The following is a 20,449-nucleotide window of genomic DNA, read 5'->3' as shown; positions in this document are numbered from 1 at the left end:
TCCCGGTCTCTGAATAACTTCCATTCCTGATCCAATGCCATGCTCTGATCAGATTGCAGCTGTGGACCTACCATTCCCCCACCATACCTCAGTGGGGGAGGCACAGTTGTGAGTAGGGGAGTGAACGAACACTACTCCTCCGGCCTGTAGCAGCCGATTTCTTACAAGGCCAGCTCTGATCTCTTTCAAGTCGTTCTAACTCCTTGTTACAGCTTTCAGACTCACAGCGCTGGGAAGTTCTGGCCTCTTCGACTCTCCATCCTAGTTCACTTCCATCTTCCTTTCAGCTTCCACCAGCAGCTTATTACCTATGGACTAAATTTCTCTTAGTTTCGAGATGTCGCCTCTTTCCAGAGGTTGCCCCCAGAGCCCGGCAGCCTTAAAGTGCTGCTCTATGCGGATACTCTGGGGCTGATTACGATGAGGCTCGGAAAGTCTCTGAATGCAGTTTGGAGGCTTTCCGAGCCGCTTCACGGTTTCAAACTGACAGCCTCATTACAATGGAGGCTGTCGGTTTTGAAACCGGTCAGACATTCTGTCCAGCATCCAATGGGCTCAAGGCACGTAATCCCTATTGGTGTTTTACGCCGTCCGGATTACAATGCCTGGTTTTTGACAGGCAGTTCATGCTGGGCTTTCCGACAGGGAATGCCTGTTGGAAAGAGAGTTTGGAGGCTACCTCAACAGATGGCTCTCCTTTACCTCGACAGACGGCTCTCCTTCTACATCCCCAACCACCAGCTACGCTCCACCGACCTCTCACTCGCCACCATCCCGCGCTTCCAAAGAACAACCACCGGCGGGAGATCCTTCTCCCACCTCGCCGCAAAGACATGGAACACCCTCCCACTGAGCCTACGACAGACTCAAGAACTTCTGACCTTCAGGAGGACACTAAAGACCTGGCTGTTTGACCAGTAGTGCCTCCCCCCCAGCGCCTTGAGACCCTCGCGGGTATGTAGTGCGCTTTACAAATGATTGATTGATTGATTGATTGATTGATAGCAGGGCCCCCATCTTCCTGCGCCCTCTGGTTAGGGGTGGAGGGGGTCCTATGGTGCCCCCCAGTTGATCCCTGCACCGTGTGGCAGGCACCTTGAGGGGTGAACACAAACTCCTTTATCTGTATGGAAGCTTGTGCTGCGGCCGGTTTCCAGAGGTCAGTCTTACTCGTATCCGCGACGGTCTCGGACAGACTCATGTCCGCCAGATATTGAAATAAGGGCCTCGGTCTCTTTGTACTTTACATGTTTATCTCTCCCATTAATTACTCCTGCCCTTCTTTCTCCTCCTTGCTAAGGCTTACACAGAGCTGGGACCCCCTCGGGGTCTGCCCCACACTTTACAAACTGTCAATCACTCTGAGTGGGTTGAGCTCAGCATTCAGTTCGAGGCATGTGGGCTGCTGAATTCATATCTGTGCATAGATCGCCGCCTAGTGTTGGGTCTGGATGATTGCACATTGTTGTCCTGGAAGAGTCTTCGAAGTATCACGAGATAGGTGGCTCCTCCCCTGGACTACAGTGCGCATGGGCATCGACTCCATCCCCAGATTGTTTTTTTCCGCCATTGGGTTCGGATGTGTTTCGGTTCCCTCTGTCGGAATCGATAGTTGTTTAAGTTTCTTTACTTGAGACCAAAAGGTCTTTAGGATCTCGCGTCGGTATTGTTATCGGTCGGGTTGGTTATTCATCGGCTCCGATCAACTGCTGCCCTTCCGCGTGCTGTCGGCGCGGACGGGCCTACACGACGCTCCAGACTACTTCAACATGGAACGAAGTCCATTTAAGAGGTGCCCAGTGTGTGCCTCAAAGTACCCGCACATCGACGTGCACCCAGTGTGCAACAAGTGCTTGTCGCCGGACCACGACGAGGCCAAGTGTATGGCCTGCTCCAAGTTCCGGTCGAAGAAGACTCTCAAGCTACGCCGGGCCGCAAGACTGCAGGCCCAGAGTTCGGCACCCCCACCAGCAAACATCTTTGAAGAGGATGTTGAAGACGACACCATCCTAAATGTTTCGGACTCTAACCCAGCATCGGAGGGCGAGGAAGACTACGACGCGGGAGACGAAGAGTTCGAGGAAGTCGTCGAGGAGGTAGGGGACGACGACGGGGCCATTGCCACCGTGGAGGATAGCTCGGAGGAGGAGCATCCTCAGACTGACTCCGGGGTCAAACCCCATCATAAGGCCCAGGTCGAGGGATCGCCTTCGGGCCTTACCCAAGACCTCAATACTCGTCCCACGGCCCCGCCTCCTGGCCCGGCCACGGACATTGGTGATGCGCCACTCCCGGTCCAGAAACCGAAAGTGAAGCCATCGGGGTCAACACCATCGGGATCGAAACCGAAAGTGCAAGTCGCACTGGTTGGATCAAAGGCGCCAGAGGCCTCGCGCCGCAGAAATCCAAGATGGCCGTCGATCTCAAGAGCCACACCAAGATGGCCGATCCGAAGACCACGGTGTCGAAGCCTAAGGCGAAGACGCCCGACGCGGCGGCGTCGGCGCCGAAGCTGGTCGACGCTCTAAAGAGTCGCGTCGACGCCAAGAAGGTCGATGACCATAAGAAGGCCCCAAAGAAGCGTCAGGACGACCCCAAGTCTATGACTGCACTGATCCCAGTCAAGAAAGCAAAGGGAGGTGCCGCGTCGGCTCCGAAGACGGCTGCTTTGGTCGCCGACCCTAATCCGGACTCAAAGGACTCGCTCGAGCCGATCCGGCCCTCCCCATCCCTCACCAAAAAGGTCACGGAGTCCCTTTAGCGGATTCGGGAGGAGGCCGCGGCGGTCGAGCCGAAGGACACTGTGCCGCACAAGCCTCCACAGAAGCCGGCAAAGGCGCAGACGCCGATTCACTTCACGCTGCCGCCAAGAACGGCGCCGAAGGCTTTCGCTCCGAAACATGGGGCCGGGGTGCCCTTAAAGCTGGTTTCGACGCCGAAGGCATCATTAGTGGTGCCAAAGCCATGGCACCAACCACTGGCAGACGAGGAGCGTCGAGAGGTCATCATCGACGCCAACACAGGCAAGCTCTCTCTCCTCAAGAGGAAAATCACCCCGGAGCCTGCGTTGGAGCATTTCCACATTCCCCTTAAAAAGAAGTTGGACTCTGCGGGTGCATCTGCCCCTATGGAGCCGGCATCTCCACAGGGTCTGGAGCTCTCACCCACTCACTCTAACGCTGGGGAGGGTGACGGAGACGAGGAGGACGAGTATAACTATCCTGCATACTCGGACCCAGAGGATGTACATGAGCCATGGTCTGCCGGGGGCGACCCTGAGGACCTTCAGTCAGGACACGAGCTGCAGCTTTTTGCTGCAAAAACTTCCCCAACAGAGGACTCTGCAGCCTTCAACGCTTTAATTGAAAGAGCTGCAGCCAATCATGATGTCGACCTCCATGCTGACCCAGTGGATGTCGACTTTCTTTTTGACACTTTCTCAGTGGCTGAAAAGACCGTCAAGACATTGCCAATGCTCAAGGGTGTGCTAAAGCATGCGCCAGAGGTTTTCAAGGAGCCCACCCGGGCAAGAGTTATCAATCCTCGCATTGACAAGAAATACAAGGCAGCGCTCACTGACCCAACGTACATCAAGGGACAGTTGCCACTGGACTCTTTGGTTGTCTCCAACGCACGTAAACGAGCCAACTCACAGACCACGGGTGATGCTCCTCCCCCTGACAAGGAATCAAAGGTGTTTGAGGCATCAGGGAAACGTATTGCTGCGCAGGCAGCCAATATGTGGCGCATATCAAACACGCAGGCGCTACTTGCACGCTACGATAGGGCACACTACGACACCCTAGAGACACTTCTACAGCACTTGCTAGATCAGTATAAGGAGGGCGCTGAAATGCTGATTCAGGAGGGAAAACTTATTACCAATGCCTCCATCAAGTGTGCTCTAGATGTGGCTGATACCGCCTCGCGAGCAATAAATACTAGCGTTCTGCGTGGTCGGCATGCATGGCTCAGAATATCAGGCTTTAAACCAGACATTCAGACTACCATCCTTAACCAAACAGTAAATCCAGACCACCTGTTTGGACCTGAAGTGGATGCCACACTTGAAAAGATGAAAAAGGACACTGACACTGCTAAATCTATGGGTGCCCTTCAGTCCCAGCAGTTTCGGGGTGGTTCCTTTCGCCGCTCCAATAACAGAGGCACCTCAAGGGGTCAAGCGTCACAATCCACACAATTCTCTACTGGTCAAACGCTGTTGCTGTTGCTGCCCAGACGAGTAGGAGACCTGCTGAAACCTTCATCTACTGCTGCTTGCCCTCCTGCCTCCCGCCTCGCGTTGCCCGACTCCACTGACATCTGGGAGTACGAGGTGGCCGAGAGGAGCGCGGTCGAGGGAACTACATTTCCCAGAAGGCCAAGCGGCGCACGCCGCGTCACCAGCGCGCCTGGAGGCGCTGAAATAGCGCATCACCCCCGTCTCGCGGGACGCCGGGCGAAGCCCGGGCAAAGGGCGGGCCGTCTGAGGCCGTCCGAGGTTGGCCAAGGTTGGGTTGGGCCTGGTCTCTTGGCTCGCTGCTCTGGAACTGACGCCTCTGCATATCGACACTTCTTTGCAGATTGCTACGTAAGTTACATTGACTTTGGTTGTTTATAAAGTGTATTATGCCTCCTAAAAAGTTAACCACTCCTAGCAACTCTATCGAGAACTATCTGGTACAAGTAGTTGAACAAATTAACAACGACAGAAGAGCTTCTTTGGGAATAGACTCATCTACCCAATCTCCCTTTATTGACATTGAGGCTGACGATCCATTTGGCCTTCTAATCAACAATAGCACTAATAGTGCTACACCTGACTTGTTTCCGGATACTATCACTATACAGCCCAGTGGTACCGTTGCTGGAACTGAAGACCTTAGCGTCAATGAGGTACTGTCTGATATAATTATTAGTCAGGATCATTCTACCTCCCCTCCAGCACCCGTCCCGGGTAAACGGGAATGTCTCAGGTCAGCTAAGAATAAAGTAGCAAACCCCCCGAGGAAACACTCTGAGGAAGAGGAGCATGACCTGACTAATGAGGCGTATGTTACACTTTCAAATGCCCAATTTAATAAACTACTGGCTCTGATGGACACAAAAATCAAAGGTGTGGTCAAACCCCTGGTTAGCAAAATAGATAAGTTAACTTCTGAGGTTAACAGACTGGAAGGTCTATTACAAAAAACCATGGGTGAGATAGGGAAACTTCCGGAAAATGTCTCTGTAAAGATAGAGGAATCTTTAAACAAATCAGTAACTACAGTTATTAGTGGTCTCATCCCTGCCCCTGTATCAAACCCCCTAATGGCAAGTAACAGTACTCTACCTGGTGATTCCCATATTACCTCGATCCCTGCTCCTGCTGTTGAAGACCCATTTACTGAAAAAGGGACTTTCGAGCTTGTGGTTGAAGCATCCCCATTGGTACTTGTCCTTGCCAATGTTCCTCCCTTGGCTCAAGGTGAGCGGGAAACAACATCTTCTCTAAGAAACAAATCCTTATCATGGTTAACCACCAACATGGTAATCACTCCATGGGGAAAGCAGCAACTCTCTGAAGAGCTCGTCAAAGCAAGAAGGGTACAGTGGATCGGGGACAGGGTGAAAAAATTCAAAGGGGAGTGTGTCGTCCTCCATTTCTCTGACCCTGGGGTCTTGCCTAACATCTTACCAAATATCTTACCACCACAAAGGCGAACAACTTCAATCGTTCCATTGACTTTGGACTTCTTCTCTCCTAGAAAGGGAAGCGGACCAAACTCAAGTATTTTAAGAACCAAATGGAACATTGTGACTAAGAGGGGGAGAAAGGATGTCGCTTCAGTGGACTGGGGTTTGGGGTTGGAAAATCGTTTTTCCGCATTGTCTAACTTAAGCGATTGCGATTGACAACCATCCACCTGTAATTCTGTTACCGTGCCTCTTTGTGCCAAAAGTACACCTGATTTAGCCTGTAATCTAACAACAACTAGCCCTCTGGGGCTTCTGACTGTCGATTTACCTGGGCTATCTAATGTTATAATCACAAACCAGGCTACTGGGGGTAGGACGTCAAACAAGCATATTACAAACCCCGGTACTCTTATGACACCTACTTCAGGGAATCTTTTGTCATGGAATGTGGACGGAATATCTTCCAAAATGGACAGGGCTGATTGGTTTGAATTTATTAATAAGTATGACCTCTGTATCTTTCAAGAGACTTGGGCGTGTGAGCCTACTTTTGCATTGGGGTATGTAAATTTTCATGTTCCTGCTACTAAGGGCCCTAAAGGGCGGCCGATGGGGGGGCCTTACCATATGGGTTAGGCAGTCTTTAAAAATTGCTGTAAAATGTGTGGAACTTGACCAAAAAGATATCCAGCTTATCAGATTGACCAGTGATTTACCCATCTCCATGGATATTTATAATATATATGCTAGAGGTGGCAGCAAAGGTAGATCTGAGGTTCTTATGTGCCTTTTTACACTTCTTGAGACCCAATCTGCAGGAAAAAACATTCTAATTGCAGGTGATTTGAATCGGACATTCGAACCTCTCATCACTGGTGATTCTCCTCTGGGATCGGAGGAAGATAAGCTTTGGGACATTCCCACACTAGAGTCCCCCCCGATAACTCGGTGGACGGCTGACATCCTAGGTCTAAACGCTATGTGCTTGGAGCATGGGCTACGAGCCCTGAACGGCCGAACCCAATCAGACCGTGTTCCCGCCATGACGTTTAATAACGGGCGAAGCAAAAGTCGCATTGACTACGTCATCTGTAGTATATCGATATGGTCATCTCTCAGTGACATGGTAGTTACAGCCAGGATAGAAAGCGACCACGACCCGCTATGCGTCTCACATAATTGGTGGACACCTAACGTAATTACTCCAAACCCTTGTGACCTACTTGTGCCCCCAACGATTACGCCATCCAATAACATGCGTAGGTTAAGATGGTCTGGTGTTAAGACTGACCAGCAGACCCTGGAAAAGATAGGAGCAGCGGCAGACAAGGCCATTTTGGCCCTGGAAAATATTACTGCTTATGTACAAGGACATGAAGATGTCAACATAGTTCATACGACTCTCTTTAATGAAGTCAAAAACTTCTTCTTAAAACCCGCACGAAATAATAGGGCTTGTCCATTTAAACCAGCAAAGTGGTACAATCAAGACTGCAGGGCAGCAAGATTTAAATTAGGAGCTGCAATCAAAAGCAATAATTTGAGTGAGATTCGGTCTGCCAGGAAGCACTATAAAAACTGCATTGCCAGGGCAAAAAGAGACTGGGACGAAGACCACTGGCAGAAACTGAGATGTGCTAGTGAAAGTAAAAATTCTAGACAATTTTGGCATATTGTCAAATGGGGCCATGATAGATCTCCAGAGCCTCCCAACAATAATGTCCCTCATGATGCTTGGGTTAAATTCTTCAGCGAGCAGTACTCTTCCAGAGATCAGCCTGTTAGCAACTCTAGCCTAACATATCTGTTCGCAGATGAAGATATTTTTATGCTAAGCGAGGTCCTGATTGCCCTGAAATCTGTGCATAGGGGCCGTGCCCCGGGTAACGACGGAGTTCCGGCGGATGTCTTCTTAGATGACACCGACAGGTGGAGCAAGTACATCTGCCTTTTACTAAACCATATAGCCAGGGGCGCTGAAATCCCGGTATCCTGGCAGGGTGCTGTCATTATCCCAGTATATAAAAAGGGGGATCGTGCCCAACCCTGTAATTACCGCCCAATCAGCCTAATAGACACGGTCCAAAAAGTGGTAGGACGTGTAATCATTAATAATCTGCTTGATTGGGCTGAGGAGCAGAACGTCCTATCCCCTTTTCAGGCTGGGTTTCGCAGAGCAACTAGCACTGTGGACCAGGTCTTCCGCTTCCAACTGATACAATGGCGGACAGTGGTCCTGGGCGGATGCAGTCTCTACGCAGCTTTTGTTGACCTACGGGCTGCATTCGACCTGGTGCCGAGGGCAAAATTGTGGGAGGTGTTGGCAGCTCTGGGGGTCCCGATGACTATTTTAACCTTGATCATGAGACTCCATGAGGGCACTTATGCTAAGATCCAATGGGGTGGCTACGGCAACGATACTATTGACTTCCCTGTCGAGCGTGGGGTTCGACAGGGTTGTTCAATGGCACCGACATTGTTTACTCTTTTTATAAACGGAATTGTTCCCCGTATGCAAGCTGAGCCCGTAGATGCTCCCTCACTCGCTGGTGCAAAAGTTCCTATTTTAATGTTCGCAGACGACACCTTAATTTTATCCAAATCCCCTAGCGGTCTGCAAAAGGCATTGGTAATTTTTGACAAATTTTGTAGTGATCATGGCTTGGAGGTAAACGCAGCTAAAACAAAACTCATGGTTTTTAATCCTTGTAGGAATTTCAAATCCAAAATAACCATGAGTGGGCGCTGCCTTGAAGTAGTGAATTCTTTTACTTATCTGGGGATACATATCTCAAATGACAACAGATGGAACCACCACTTAAATCTGGCAGTATTAAGACACAAACAACTGGCTGGTACCATCATTAAGGAGCACATGAAATCCTTAACTAAACCAATCAAACCGCCATTAATCATATATGAGGCTAAAGCAATAGGGTCTGCACTGTATGGGGCAGAGCTGTGGGGACAAGAAAACCTACAGGAGCTACAGAGGTCAGAGAACAGCTTCCTCCGAAAACTAACTGGCACCCCACAGAGCAGCCCCCTTTTGCCACTCAGATATGACCTTGGCAGGAAGGAAATCTCGGCTATGTGTAAACTTCGACCGATTTTATATTGGCGTAGAATTTGGACCACCCCCGAGTTGTCACAATATGCAGAAGGATTTGCTGATGTGATCAAAGCAGATCGATTTCATAAAATCAAATGGTTTAGATCATTAAGAACAGCATTAAGTGAACTAGGGTTAAGCGAATTGTGGTCTGATCCAACCGGGTCATCCTTTCCATCTAAGTTGTTTATAAAAAACCTTTATTGGGAACAGGTTGAAAATAAGAGTCTCCTTAACAATAATAATGGGTCTATGACGACTGCCTTCCTTGAAGCTAAACTGTTTCCAATGTTTGAAATCTACTGGGATATTATAACCAAACCCATGGACAGGAAACTGTTTTTCCAAATGAGGGCGGGCTCTCTACCTCTTGGTAATTTAACATCTAAATGGAGAAATGGAGGTCCAGCTACTTGTCCAGTTTGTGGGGAAGGTAAAGAGACGCTGGGTCACTTTTTGTTTGTCTGTCATGTATATTCTGTTCCTAGACGTGTTTGGTTGGCCCCCATGTGTAGAAATGTGGGTACTAAAAGCAGCATGGTAGCTCTACGCATTGTTAAAACTACCTCCTTAATTTGGATTATCATAGCGACTGCTAAGTACTTGGGGTGGGCGTGGGTAACTAGGCAGAGATTGCTAGTAGGGTGACTACTCTCTGCCTAGCTGATCAGAGACTGCTAGTTTATCTATTCTCTGTTCCCATGCCAGGTGACGAAAAAATTTTATATTAATTTTTAACTATGAAATAGGATTGCTTTTAAATATGACCTTTATTATATGAACTTTGCACCTTGATGGTAAATAACTGGATGTAATGTTATTTTAAACCCTTTTTTAAATGTGTATTGTGCTTAAAGTCATGTCTGACTTTGTAATTTAATTGTATTTTATTATGTGTTTGTTTGTCTGCTTTTATGAGTAAACACTCGAATAAAGCACTTTTGAATTGAATTGAACAATCCACACAATTCTATAAAACTAACACCCAATCCTCATATACCAACAAGGGTAGGGGTGGATACCGTGGCAACAACGTCAAGGGCAGAGGACGTGGAATTAACAGCTCCAGGTCCTCCACCGCCAGCAAACAGTGACGCCTTGTCACTGCCCCCCGACCACACAACACCGGTTGGGGGGAGACTCCAGCAGTTCCTGCCCGTGTGGAGGTCCATCACCACGGACAGGTGGGTCAAATCTCTTATTCAGTACGGTTATTGTCTGGAACTCACTTCCATTCCACCAAACATACCTCCAAAGAACCGTCCTATGTCCGGCGAGCACTTGCACTTGTTGCAGCAGGAAGTTCAAGTCATGCTGCAAAAAGGGGCAATAGAGCTCGTTCCACTGCAAGAAAGGGGAACAGGGGTTTACTCCCTGTACTTTCTAATCCCAAAAAAGGACGGATCTCTCAGACCCATCCTAGACCTCAGACCTCTCAACACGTACATTCTGTCAGAGCATTTTCATATGCTTACTCTGCAACAGGTTCTCCCACTGCTTCAGCAAGGGGACTTCCTGGCAACTCTGGACCTCAAGGATGCATATTTTCACATTCCCCTGCATCCTTCACACAGAAAGTATCTAAGGTTCACCATTCAAAACCAGCACTACCAGTTCAAGGTTCTGCCCTTTGGGGTCACCACGGCGCCCAGGGTCTTCACAAAGTGCCTGGCGACAGTGGCGGCGCATCTAAGACGTCAGAACATCCAAGTCTACCCCTATCTGGACGACTGGCTCATTCAAGCAAAGTCGCACAAGCAGTGCGCCGACCACGTGTCCCAAACCATTCACCTTCTGCACGATCTGGGATTCTCACTGAATTACCCAAAGTCCCATCTCCAGCCCGCTCACATACGGCAGTATCTGGGCGCGACCATAAACACTCTGGCGGCTACAGCACAGCCAAATTCAGTGAGGATCAACAGCATTCTATCGCTGATTCAGAAATTCAGACCTCAACACTCACTTCCAGCACGAGTGTTCATGCAGTTGATCGGCATGATGGCCTCCTGCATCTCCATTGTTCCGCACGCGAGACTACATATGCGTCCGCTTCAGGAGTGCTTGGCACGTCAGTGGACTCAGGCTCATGGGCAATTGAAAGACCTAGTGTTGGTGAGCGGTCGGGCATACAACTCTCTGCATTGGTGGAATCCACAAAACCTTTGCAAGGGCCGACCGTTCCAGGAGCCTGTGCCACAGATTATCCTGACGACGGACGCTTCTCTCCAAGGTTGGGGAGCGCATGTACTCCATTACACAGTGCAGGGACTATGGACACTACAGCAAAAGAAGATGCACATCAATGTGTTGGAACTGATGGCAATCTTCATGGCCTTAAAGGCGTTCAAAGTACATCTGTGCAACAAGGTCGTGTTGATCCGGACGGACAACATGACGGCCATGAACTACATTCAGAAACAGGGAGGAACACATTCTCCACAGCTGTCTCATTTGGCTCAGAGCATGTGGAAGTGGGCCATTCAGAGGAACATCTTCCTCATGGCAGAACACCTCCCAGGCAAGGACAATCAGATGGCGGACCTGCTCAGCAGGCACAGCCACCAGATGCACGAGTGGGAGATACATCCGTCAGTACTCCAGCCGTACTTTCAGACATGGGGTCATCCAGAAATAGACCTGTTCGCCACAAGGGAGAACGCAAAATGCCAAAGCTTCGCCGCCAGGTTCCCACACCAGCAATCGCAGGGCAATGCGATATGGATGAACTGGTCAGGCAAATTTGCGTACGCTTTTCCCCCAGCACCCCTGATACCGCTGGCTCAGGCAGCACTGGATGACCCTCATCCTGGTTGCTCCAAGGTGGGCTCGCCAACCATGGTACACCACGTTTCTGGAACTGTCCGTGGTACCGCATCAAAGGCTTCGTCTCACACCCAGCCTTCTGACGCAGAGCCATGGCGACATTCAGCACCCAGATCCGCAACAGCTCAACCTGGCGATCTGGCTCCTGAAGTCCTAGAGTTTGGCTACCTTAACCTTCCTCCGAATTGCATGGACATCATTCGGGAGGCAAGAAAGCCCACTACTAGAGCCTGTTATGCGGCCAAATGGAAGCGGTTTGTCATTTATTGTGCAAACCACAACATCAATCCACTAGATGCTTCCATTCAGAACATCATCTGTTACCTGTTTCATCTGTACCAGTGTAATTTGGCATATACTTCCATCCGCATTCACCTGTCTGCGATGGCCGCATACCTCCAAAATAGACAGCACCTTTCACTTTTCAAGGTGCCTGCTATCAAGGCTTTTCTGGAAGGACTAAAAAGGGTCACTCATTCCACCGCGGACCCCTCCAGCTCCAGAGTGGAACCTCAATGTGGTTCTTACTAGACTGATGGGTCCTCCCTTTGAGCCACTACATTCCTGCGAACTTCAGTTCTTGACTTGGAAGGTGGCTTTCCTAGTAGCAATTACATCGCTACGGAGAGTTAGTGAGCTGCAGGCCCTCACAATCCAGGAACCATTCTTCCAGGTTCATGCTAACAGGGTGGTGCTCCGCACTAACCCTACATTTCTACCCAAGGTAGTGTCTCAATTCCACATAAACCAAACAATTGAGTTGCCGGTGTTTTTTCAAAATCCTGAGTCACTGGCGGAGCGGATGCTCCACACCCTTGACGTCAAGAGGGCCCTGATGTATTACATTGACAGGACCAAGGATTTTAGAAAAACTAAGCAGCTTTTCGTTGCCTTTGCGTCACACCACAAAGGTAACGCTATTTCCAAGGCTGGTATTGCTAGGTGGATCGTGAAATGTATTCAAATCTGTTATGCAAAAGCAAAACGAACTCTTACAATTCCACCAAGAGCCCACTCCACCAGAAAGTTGGGGGCCTCTATGGCCTTCCTTGGAAACATTCCCTTAGAGGACATATGTAGAGCAGCCACATGGTCTACCACACATACATTTACAAAACATTACTGTGTAGACGTGCACTCTAAGCAGCAGGCAGCTGTAGGGCAGGCTGTTCTTAAGACACTTTTCCAAACTGCTGCAGCTGGCACGGGCGGCCGCCGCTAATGGAGGGACTGCTATGTATTCTATGCACAGATATGAATTCAGCAGCCCACATGCCTCGAACTGCAAATGCTACTTACCAGTATGCATCTGTTCTTGGCATGTAGGGCTGCTGACATTCATATCGCCCGCCCTCCTCCCCGGCGCCTGTAGCAGCTGCAGTATTCACATACATTCTCATAGCATGGTCATCACTCACAAAGTTCACTCCATCTCGGCCACAATGGCTAAAAACAATCTGGGGATGGAGTCGATGCCCATGCGCACTGTAGTCCAGGGGAGGAGCCACCTATCTCGTGATACTTCGAAGACTCTTCCAGGACAACAATGTGCAATCATCCAGACCCAACACTAGACGGCGATCTATGCACAGATATGAATGTCAGCAGCCCTACATGCCAAGAACAGATGCATACTGGTAAGTAGCATTTGCATTTCTGATCACAAGCTCCATAGTGTCCTAGCAAAGATGCAGGCTTGGAGAATGGGGGTCTCATCTGCCCATCAAGGTTTGTCAGCCGGCGTGTTTTGGGTGAAGTTGATTCTTTATTCTTTGCGAGCCTGAGACGCTCCTTGCTTGTATGTTGTTGGAGCACTTATTTCCAGATGTTCTCTGCACAGTTGGGTCTTGAGAACAGTACATTTAATTCACTGTGGTAGCAATACCAGCAATATTGTGCCTCTGATAGGACACTCTTTCTTGAGAGTTCTGCGGCAAAGACTCGCGCCACCATTTCGACACATTACTAACTCCCAATAAGCCAAGTAAATTGGACACAAGACCTTTCCACGGCTGAGCCCGGATCTTTACTCTTCTTGGCACAGTATTTTGTTTTTGATATCTGTATCTGCCACACTGCTCCCAGGTGTGGGTAAAGACATTGAATGTGAACTATTGCCGCAATACTGTCTGACCCTCCAGGGTCCAAAGCTCTGAAGAGGCCGTTAATGGGTTAGGAGAAGAAATAAGGCCCTGGAGGGGTGGGCTTTAATAAGGTGATCCATTCTAATCAGAGAGTCAGTAGGGCTGCTCCATGCTCATTTATTACATCCCCCAGGGGGGTGAAAAGTTTGTTGACTTCATCAGTCACTTGTAAGTATCTCGACTTGCAGTTCTGTACAGAAGAGACATCACCGTAGGCTTTGGGATCGACCTATTCTGCTCGGTGGATTCAGTGGTTAAGTCCACACAGTGGATGCGTTCATAAGTGACATAGGTTTGCGTGAGTGCACACCTGGGGTAAGGACACTTCTCTTGGTGAGCGGCCTCTGGGTCCTGCCGGGGAAGACCTGGTCTGAAACTGGTTTACTCTTGAGAGCTGAACCTCCATGAGCGAATGTGATAAACGCCTCCCTTGAAGGAGGTCTCAATGAAATATTAGATAGGAAGATCCCTTTCTTCTTGAGTTCATCAGGTATGGAGGACAGTGCCCACCTTTTGCTGGTGGTGACCTATCCTCCGGACCCTAAAGAAACCCTGGTAATAAAGGGGCTTCCTCCCAACCTTCACAGTGGCTACAGCCTTTCCTGTCAGCCGCAGTGTGCTCCGGCTCCTCCCTCTGGTTGTAGAGACTTAAAAATGACAAATTCAGTGCCTTAGATAAAAACTAAGGGTTATATCAACAAGGGGCAGCGATAATATTATCGCTGCTTTAGAGCCCATTTTTGGGCAAAAAGCGCCGTAATATTATCGCATTATCAACAAGGACACGCTAGCGTGTGTTTCCTTGCAATAGAGCCCCTTGTCAGCACGCCTCCCACCGCATCGCTAAGGAGATGCAAAGGAGGCGTGCCTGACAAGTCTCCCTTGGGAAAATATCGCTAACCCAGCTTCGTCATATTGACAACGAGGGTTAGCGATATTTAAAATCACGTTAAGTATGCCGTAACGCAGGAATTTAACGTCTGTTAAATTCCTGACTAAGGCATACCTAACATGGGGGTGGATTGTATGGCTAAGACCACAGGCCCTATCATCGAGGACATAGCCGTTTTCCACCATGGAAAACGGCGATATCCCCACTATCTCTGGAATTTTTATTGCCTCGGCGATACGTGTTGTTGATAACGCATTAACCGGGCGATAAATTCCAGAGATAGCCGGAGATAAATATGCAAGCGCTAAGCGCGCTTTGCGATATTCATCGCCGGCCCTTGATAATATGCCCCTTAATGCCGTTAGCTGTCCCGGATGAATAGTTGTACTGTAAAGGGCTCAAATGTCCTATTACCTGCCTTACTGGGATTCACAACAAGTGCATTGTTACTGCTCCCAGACTCCCCGGGAGTTGTAATGCAGCATTACAGGTGACAGAAGCAAGAGGTCAGACCTGAAGAATTTATCACCTATGGAAGCATTGGGATAAACACTCACAGTTGGAATTTGATTCAGAAGCACCAGTTTAGGTGTGCCATTCCCTCATGGGTATGAGGTTTATAGGGACCAGTTTGTGATTCCCAAGCTATTACAGGCACCAAGTGTCGGTGATACAACTGGTACTACAGCCGTTAACGATGGACCACGGATCAGTGGAGACCGAGAGCCTTGTGTAGATCGCGGTGGACGGGATATCCTGTCCATTGAAAGATAAATCCCCTTGGATATACTATGATTCAGACGTCACCGTTGTGACCGAGTAACCCGTCCGTCAAGTTCACAATCAGACCCTAAGTGTGCCGCAGCCTGGCATCCACCCGGTGCCACAGCTTGTCTCCTAGGCATTGAGCTGTTAATTACCACCAAGGGAAAGATGTAAAGCTTACAGCTGCAAACATCATGACATTGCAAAGTGTGTCCATTGCACACAACTTCTAGACCTCTGCGGCTCTTCAATTAGGTTTGCATTACACAAATAACACCACATAGGCACAACCTCATCTATGGGGGTCATTCCAGCCAAAAAGGCTGTTTTCGGATCTTATTCCAGCATAATCCTTTCATTATCAAATCGACAAACACATGTTTCTTAAGTGGGGGGAGGATCCCACCAAAAACTATTTTATACAGGGTTTTTGAGTCACTTCATGGAATTCCCAAACTTGTACAATGTCACTAAAGAGAATGCCTACGTACTTAGGACAGGAACGCGTAAACCAAGAACGGCGCAGGACACCATTTGGAATGGAAACCTACAAGTTACTGATTAAAAAGCAGGATTTTTAGCTTTTTTTGAAAGACAGTTGGCGAAGTTAGAGATAACATTTTTGGGGACTGCAACAGAAAAGGTCCTGTCTATGAAAGTGACTGTTTACTTCTGGGGATTTGTAGCAACCATTGGCTAAGGGAGAGCAAAGACCATTGTGGTGTGTGACGTTCTAAGTTTAGGGGCGGGCAAAGTTTGCGGAGTGTCCCTAAGTGGAATTCCACGGAGTGACAGTAAAACTCTGTGAGACTCTGCGGAGTTCAGCTCCACCTTTCCCTAGATCATCTTTGCTGACTCTTCCTCATCGCACATCCCTAGGCTCACCATCCCTAGGCTCACCATCCCCAGGTTCACCATCCCTAGGCTCACCATACCTAGGCTCACCATCCCTAGGCTCACCATCCCTAGGCTCACCATACCTAGGCTCACCATCCCTAGGCTCACCATCCCTAGGCTCACCATCCCTAGGCTCACCATAGGCTCACCATCCCTAGGCTTACCATCCCTAGGCTCACCATCCCTAGGCTCACCATCCCTAGGCTCACCATAGGCTCACCATCCCTAGGCTCACCATCCCTAGGCTCACCATCCCTAGGCTCACCATCCCTAGGCTCACCATCCCTAGGCTCACCATAGGCTCACCATCCCTAGACTCACCATAGGCTCACCATCCCTAGGCTCACCATAGGCTCACCATCCCTAGGCTCACCATCCCTAGGCTCACCATCCCTAGGCTCACCATCCCTAGGCTCACCATCCCTAGACTCACCATCCCTAGGCTCACCATCCCTAGGCTCACCATAGGCTCACCATCCCTAGACTCACCATAGGCTCACCATCCCTAGGATCACCATCCCTAGGCTCACCATCCCTAGGCTCACCATAGGCTCACCATCCCTAGACTCACCATCCCTAGGCTCACCATACCTAGGCTCACCATCCCTAGGCTCACCATACCTAGGCTCACCATAGGCTCACTATTCCTAGGCTCACCATCCCTAGACTCGCCATCCCTAGGCTCACCATCCCTAGGCTTACCATAGGCTCTCCATACCTAGGCTCACCATCCCTAGGCTCACCATCCCTAGGCTCACCATCCCTAGACTCACCATCCCTAGGCTCACCATCCCTAGGCTCACCATCCCTAGGCTCACCATCCCTAGGCTCGCCATAGGCTCACCATCCCTAGGCTCACCATAGGCTCACCAACCCTAGGCTCACCATCCCTAGACTCACCATCCCTAGGCTCACCATACCTAGGCTCACCATCCCTAGGCTCACCATACCTAGGCTCACCATACCTAGGCTCACCATCCCTAGGCTCACCATATCTAGGCTCACCATACCTAGGCTCACCATCCCTAGGCTCACCATCCCTAGGCACACCATCCCTAGGCTCACCATACCTAGGCTCACCATCCCTAGGCTCACCATACCTAGGCTCACCATACCTAGGCTCACCATACCTAGGCTCACCATAGGCTCACTATTCCTAGGCTCACCATCCCTAGACTCGCCATCCCTAGGCTCACCATCCCTAGGCTTACCATAGGCTCACCATACCTAGGCTCACCATCCCTAGGCTCACCTTCCCTAGGCTCACCATCCCTAGGCTCACCATCCCTAGGCTCACCATAGGCTCACCATCCCTAGGCTCACCATCCCTAGGCTCACCATCCCTAGGCTCACCATACCTAGGCTCACCATAGGCTCACTATTCCTAGGCTCACCATCCCTAGACTCGCCATCCCTAGGCTCACCATCCCTAGGCTTACCATAGGCTCACCATACCTAGGCTCACCATCCCTAGGCTCACCATCCCTAGGCTCACCATCCCTAGGCTCACCATCCCTAGGCTCACCATAGGCTCACCATCCCTAGACTCACCATAGGCTCACCATCCCTAGGCTCACCATAGGCTCACCATCCCTAGGCTCACCATCCCTAGGCGCACCATCCCTAGGCTCACCATCCCTAGGCTCACCATCCCTAGACTCACCATCCCTAGGCTCACCATCCCTAGGCTCACCATAGGCTCACCATCCCTAGACTCACCATAGGCTCACCATCCCTAGGCTCACCATCCCTAGGCTCACCATCCCTAGGCTCACCATAGGCTCACCATCCCTAGACTCACCATCCCTAGGCTCACCATACCTAGGCTCACCATCCCTAGGCTCACCATACCTAGGCTCACCATAGGCTCACTATTCCTAGGCTCACCATCCCTAGACTCGCCATCCCTAGGCTCACCATCCCTAGGCTTACCATAGGCTCACCATACCTAGGCTCACCATCCCTAGGCTCACCATCCCTAGGCTCACCATCCCTAGACTCACCATCCCTAGGCTCACCATCCCTAGGCCCACCATCCCTAGGCTCACCATACCAAGGCTCACCAGATATCCAACAATTCGCCCCTTCTCTCCAAGTTTGCTTTCTGCCTGCCCCCCTGGCTGGGTCCTCGCTACACTCGTAACCACCACCCACTTTTTCTACACACTGGCCTGTTCATTTTTGCCCCAAAGCATCTGAGAAGAAGTAAGCAGACTCACAACAATCTGCTTGGTCCTCTGAGCCGCGCATGCGTAGAGCCCACGACACACCAAACAGACAATGACATGGACAGCAGACAAAGCAAATGTGAGAGCTCCAGTGAACAGCCAGAGCGTTAACTTTGTGAGGAACAGCATGTTTACAATGTCGGCCATGTTCTTTGGGAGAATAGTTTCAGCAACAACTTGCCCGTCACAGCGATGACCATATCACCCAAACGCTGTCACCCAACAACAACACAGAGATCCCTGAGGTGAGCATTATGGCTCGAGCTGGTCAGGTGGAGATGTGGAGTAGAGGGTCAAGAAGAAGGGCCGGGTTCACGACTCACCCATCCATGCGCAGGGCTTGCTGGCACCGCTTTCCAGCAGCATGCCCCGTTCACGTCCTATATGTAGCTGGAGTGAGGAGCATGCTTCGTGCTCCAAAGTGGGCCATGGGGGCAGCAGGAGTCAGCACTCTAGCCTCACCCCGGTTCAGTGTCTCTTTTGTGTACCCGCCCGGGGAGGCTGCTTCCTTTTCTTGCTGGCTGATTGTCACAGGTTGAGATTGGCTGCAGCTGCAGTATCGTGGCCAAACATTCCGGTGAATGTTTGCATCCAAAAAAGGACAATAGTAGTGGGAGTTAATGGTAAACTCCGCTCCGCTACAAAATGCAGAGTTTTTGCTGAACTCCGCGCTCCAAGTGGAATGTGGAGTGGGCAAAACTCGGAGACCTCCCCGGCGGAGTGGAGTTTACAGCTCACCAATATTTTATGCCAAATAAATGCGGGGGTGTGGTGGGCTCCAGTGACCCCCTCCCCCTTCACACATATGTGGTGAGATCCGGTGACCCCCTTCCTTCACACACATGTGGTGGGCTCCGGTGTCCCCCCTGTCTCTCTGCACATGTGTGGTGGGCTCCAGTGCCGCCCTCCCTTCATACACATGTGGTGGGCTCCGGTGACCCCCCTGTCTCTCTGCACACGTGTGGTGGGCTCCGGCGACCACCTTCCCTTCACCCACCGGTGTCCCAGGCCTGAGCTGCAGCTTTCCCAGCTCCGTGGGCCCTTCGGCTGCTCTTCCACTGTCAGTGGGTGTAGTTCGGCTCTGACAGTAGCGCCTCCTTGGCACAGATTGCTCGTGTGGGCGCTGTTTTTAAATAGGGCTGGCAGCATCTTAAAATACTGAAATCATGTCCAATGTGTAATTAGAAATAATTTGCAGTCGTTGAAAAGGATGAATATGTATTTACATAATGCATGTGAAATCTGAAAATAGCTTCCCTTGTAGATGCGTCCTCCCACCAGCAGCGCTTTTATAGATGTTGGATCACTTCACGGTCAGCAGAGCTGCCGTGCCAGAGAATGAGCAAGTGTTAACACAGGAGGCGGTGTGGGACGTGCAGAAGAGGGCGCTGCTTCAAGGCACTAGGCTGTGACACGGAGAAGCCCCCATGTTTGCCACAGACCCTCTGTTGAAGGCAGCTTTGAGACCAATACTTTAACATATACTTGGAGTGGGCTTTGGGCCTGAACCTTGCTCGTGATTGGTCACTTTTCTTGTCTATTACAATTCCCAGCTCTTCATTGCATGCCTTTTTATCCTGTTCCTGTGCTTGTCCCGCCCCTGGAGTAATGATGTGTCACTGTGTCTTGACTGGTTGTGTGTATGTTACATCCTGGTAAGGAATTCCAGAAGACTTAGATAGGTTACAGAATATAAGTTTATTCTTCTTAGATGGTTAGATAGGTTTTCCGGTATATATGTTATCAAAGCCCCACCAGGAGCGTCCTCACTGCTGCTCAGCCCAGGATCCAACTGACAGTCCACTCACAGCATCCCAAACACTCCAATGACATCACACTCACACTAACATTCCACTCACACTGGCTGAACAGCAGAGGCAGAGAAACAGGGAAGATGTAAGGT

The 20,449-nt window shown here is 50.1% G+C and overlaps 1 protein-coding gene across 1 annotated transcript in view; it reads left to right on the top strand.

The window, feature by feature from the left end:
* Positions 1–20,449, top strand: part of TMEM132B (transmembrane protein 132B) — a 454,814-nt gene that overhangs the window by 201,316 nt on the left and 233,049 nt on the right. The gene's annotated exons all lie outside the window — the stretch shown is intronic.

This window comes from Lissotriton vulgaris, chromosome 11 (assembly GCF_964263255.1).
Source record: "Lissotriton vulgaris chromosome 11, aLisVul1.2, whole genome shotgun sequence".
Taxonomy (NCBI): domain Eukaryota; kingdom Metazoa; phylum Chordata; class Amphibia; order Caudata; family Salamandridae; genus Lissotriton; species Lissotriton vulgaris.
This window is presented reverse-complemented; position numbering and strand designations above follow the sequence as displayed.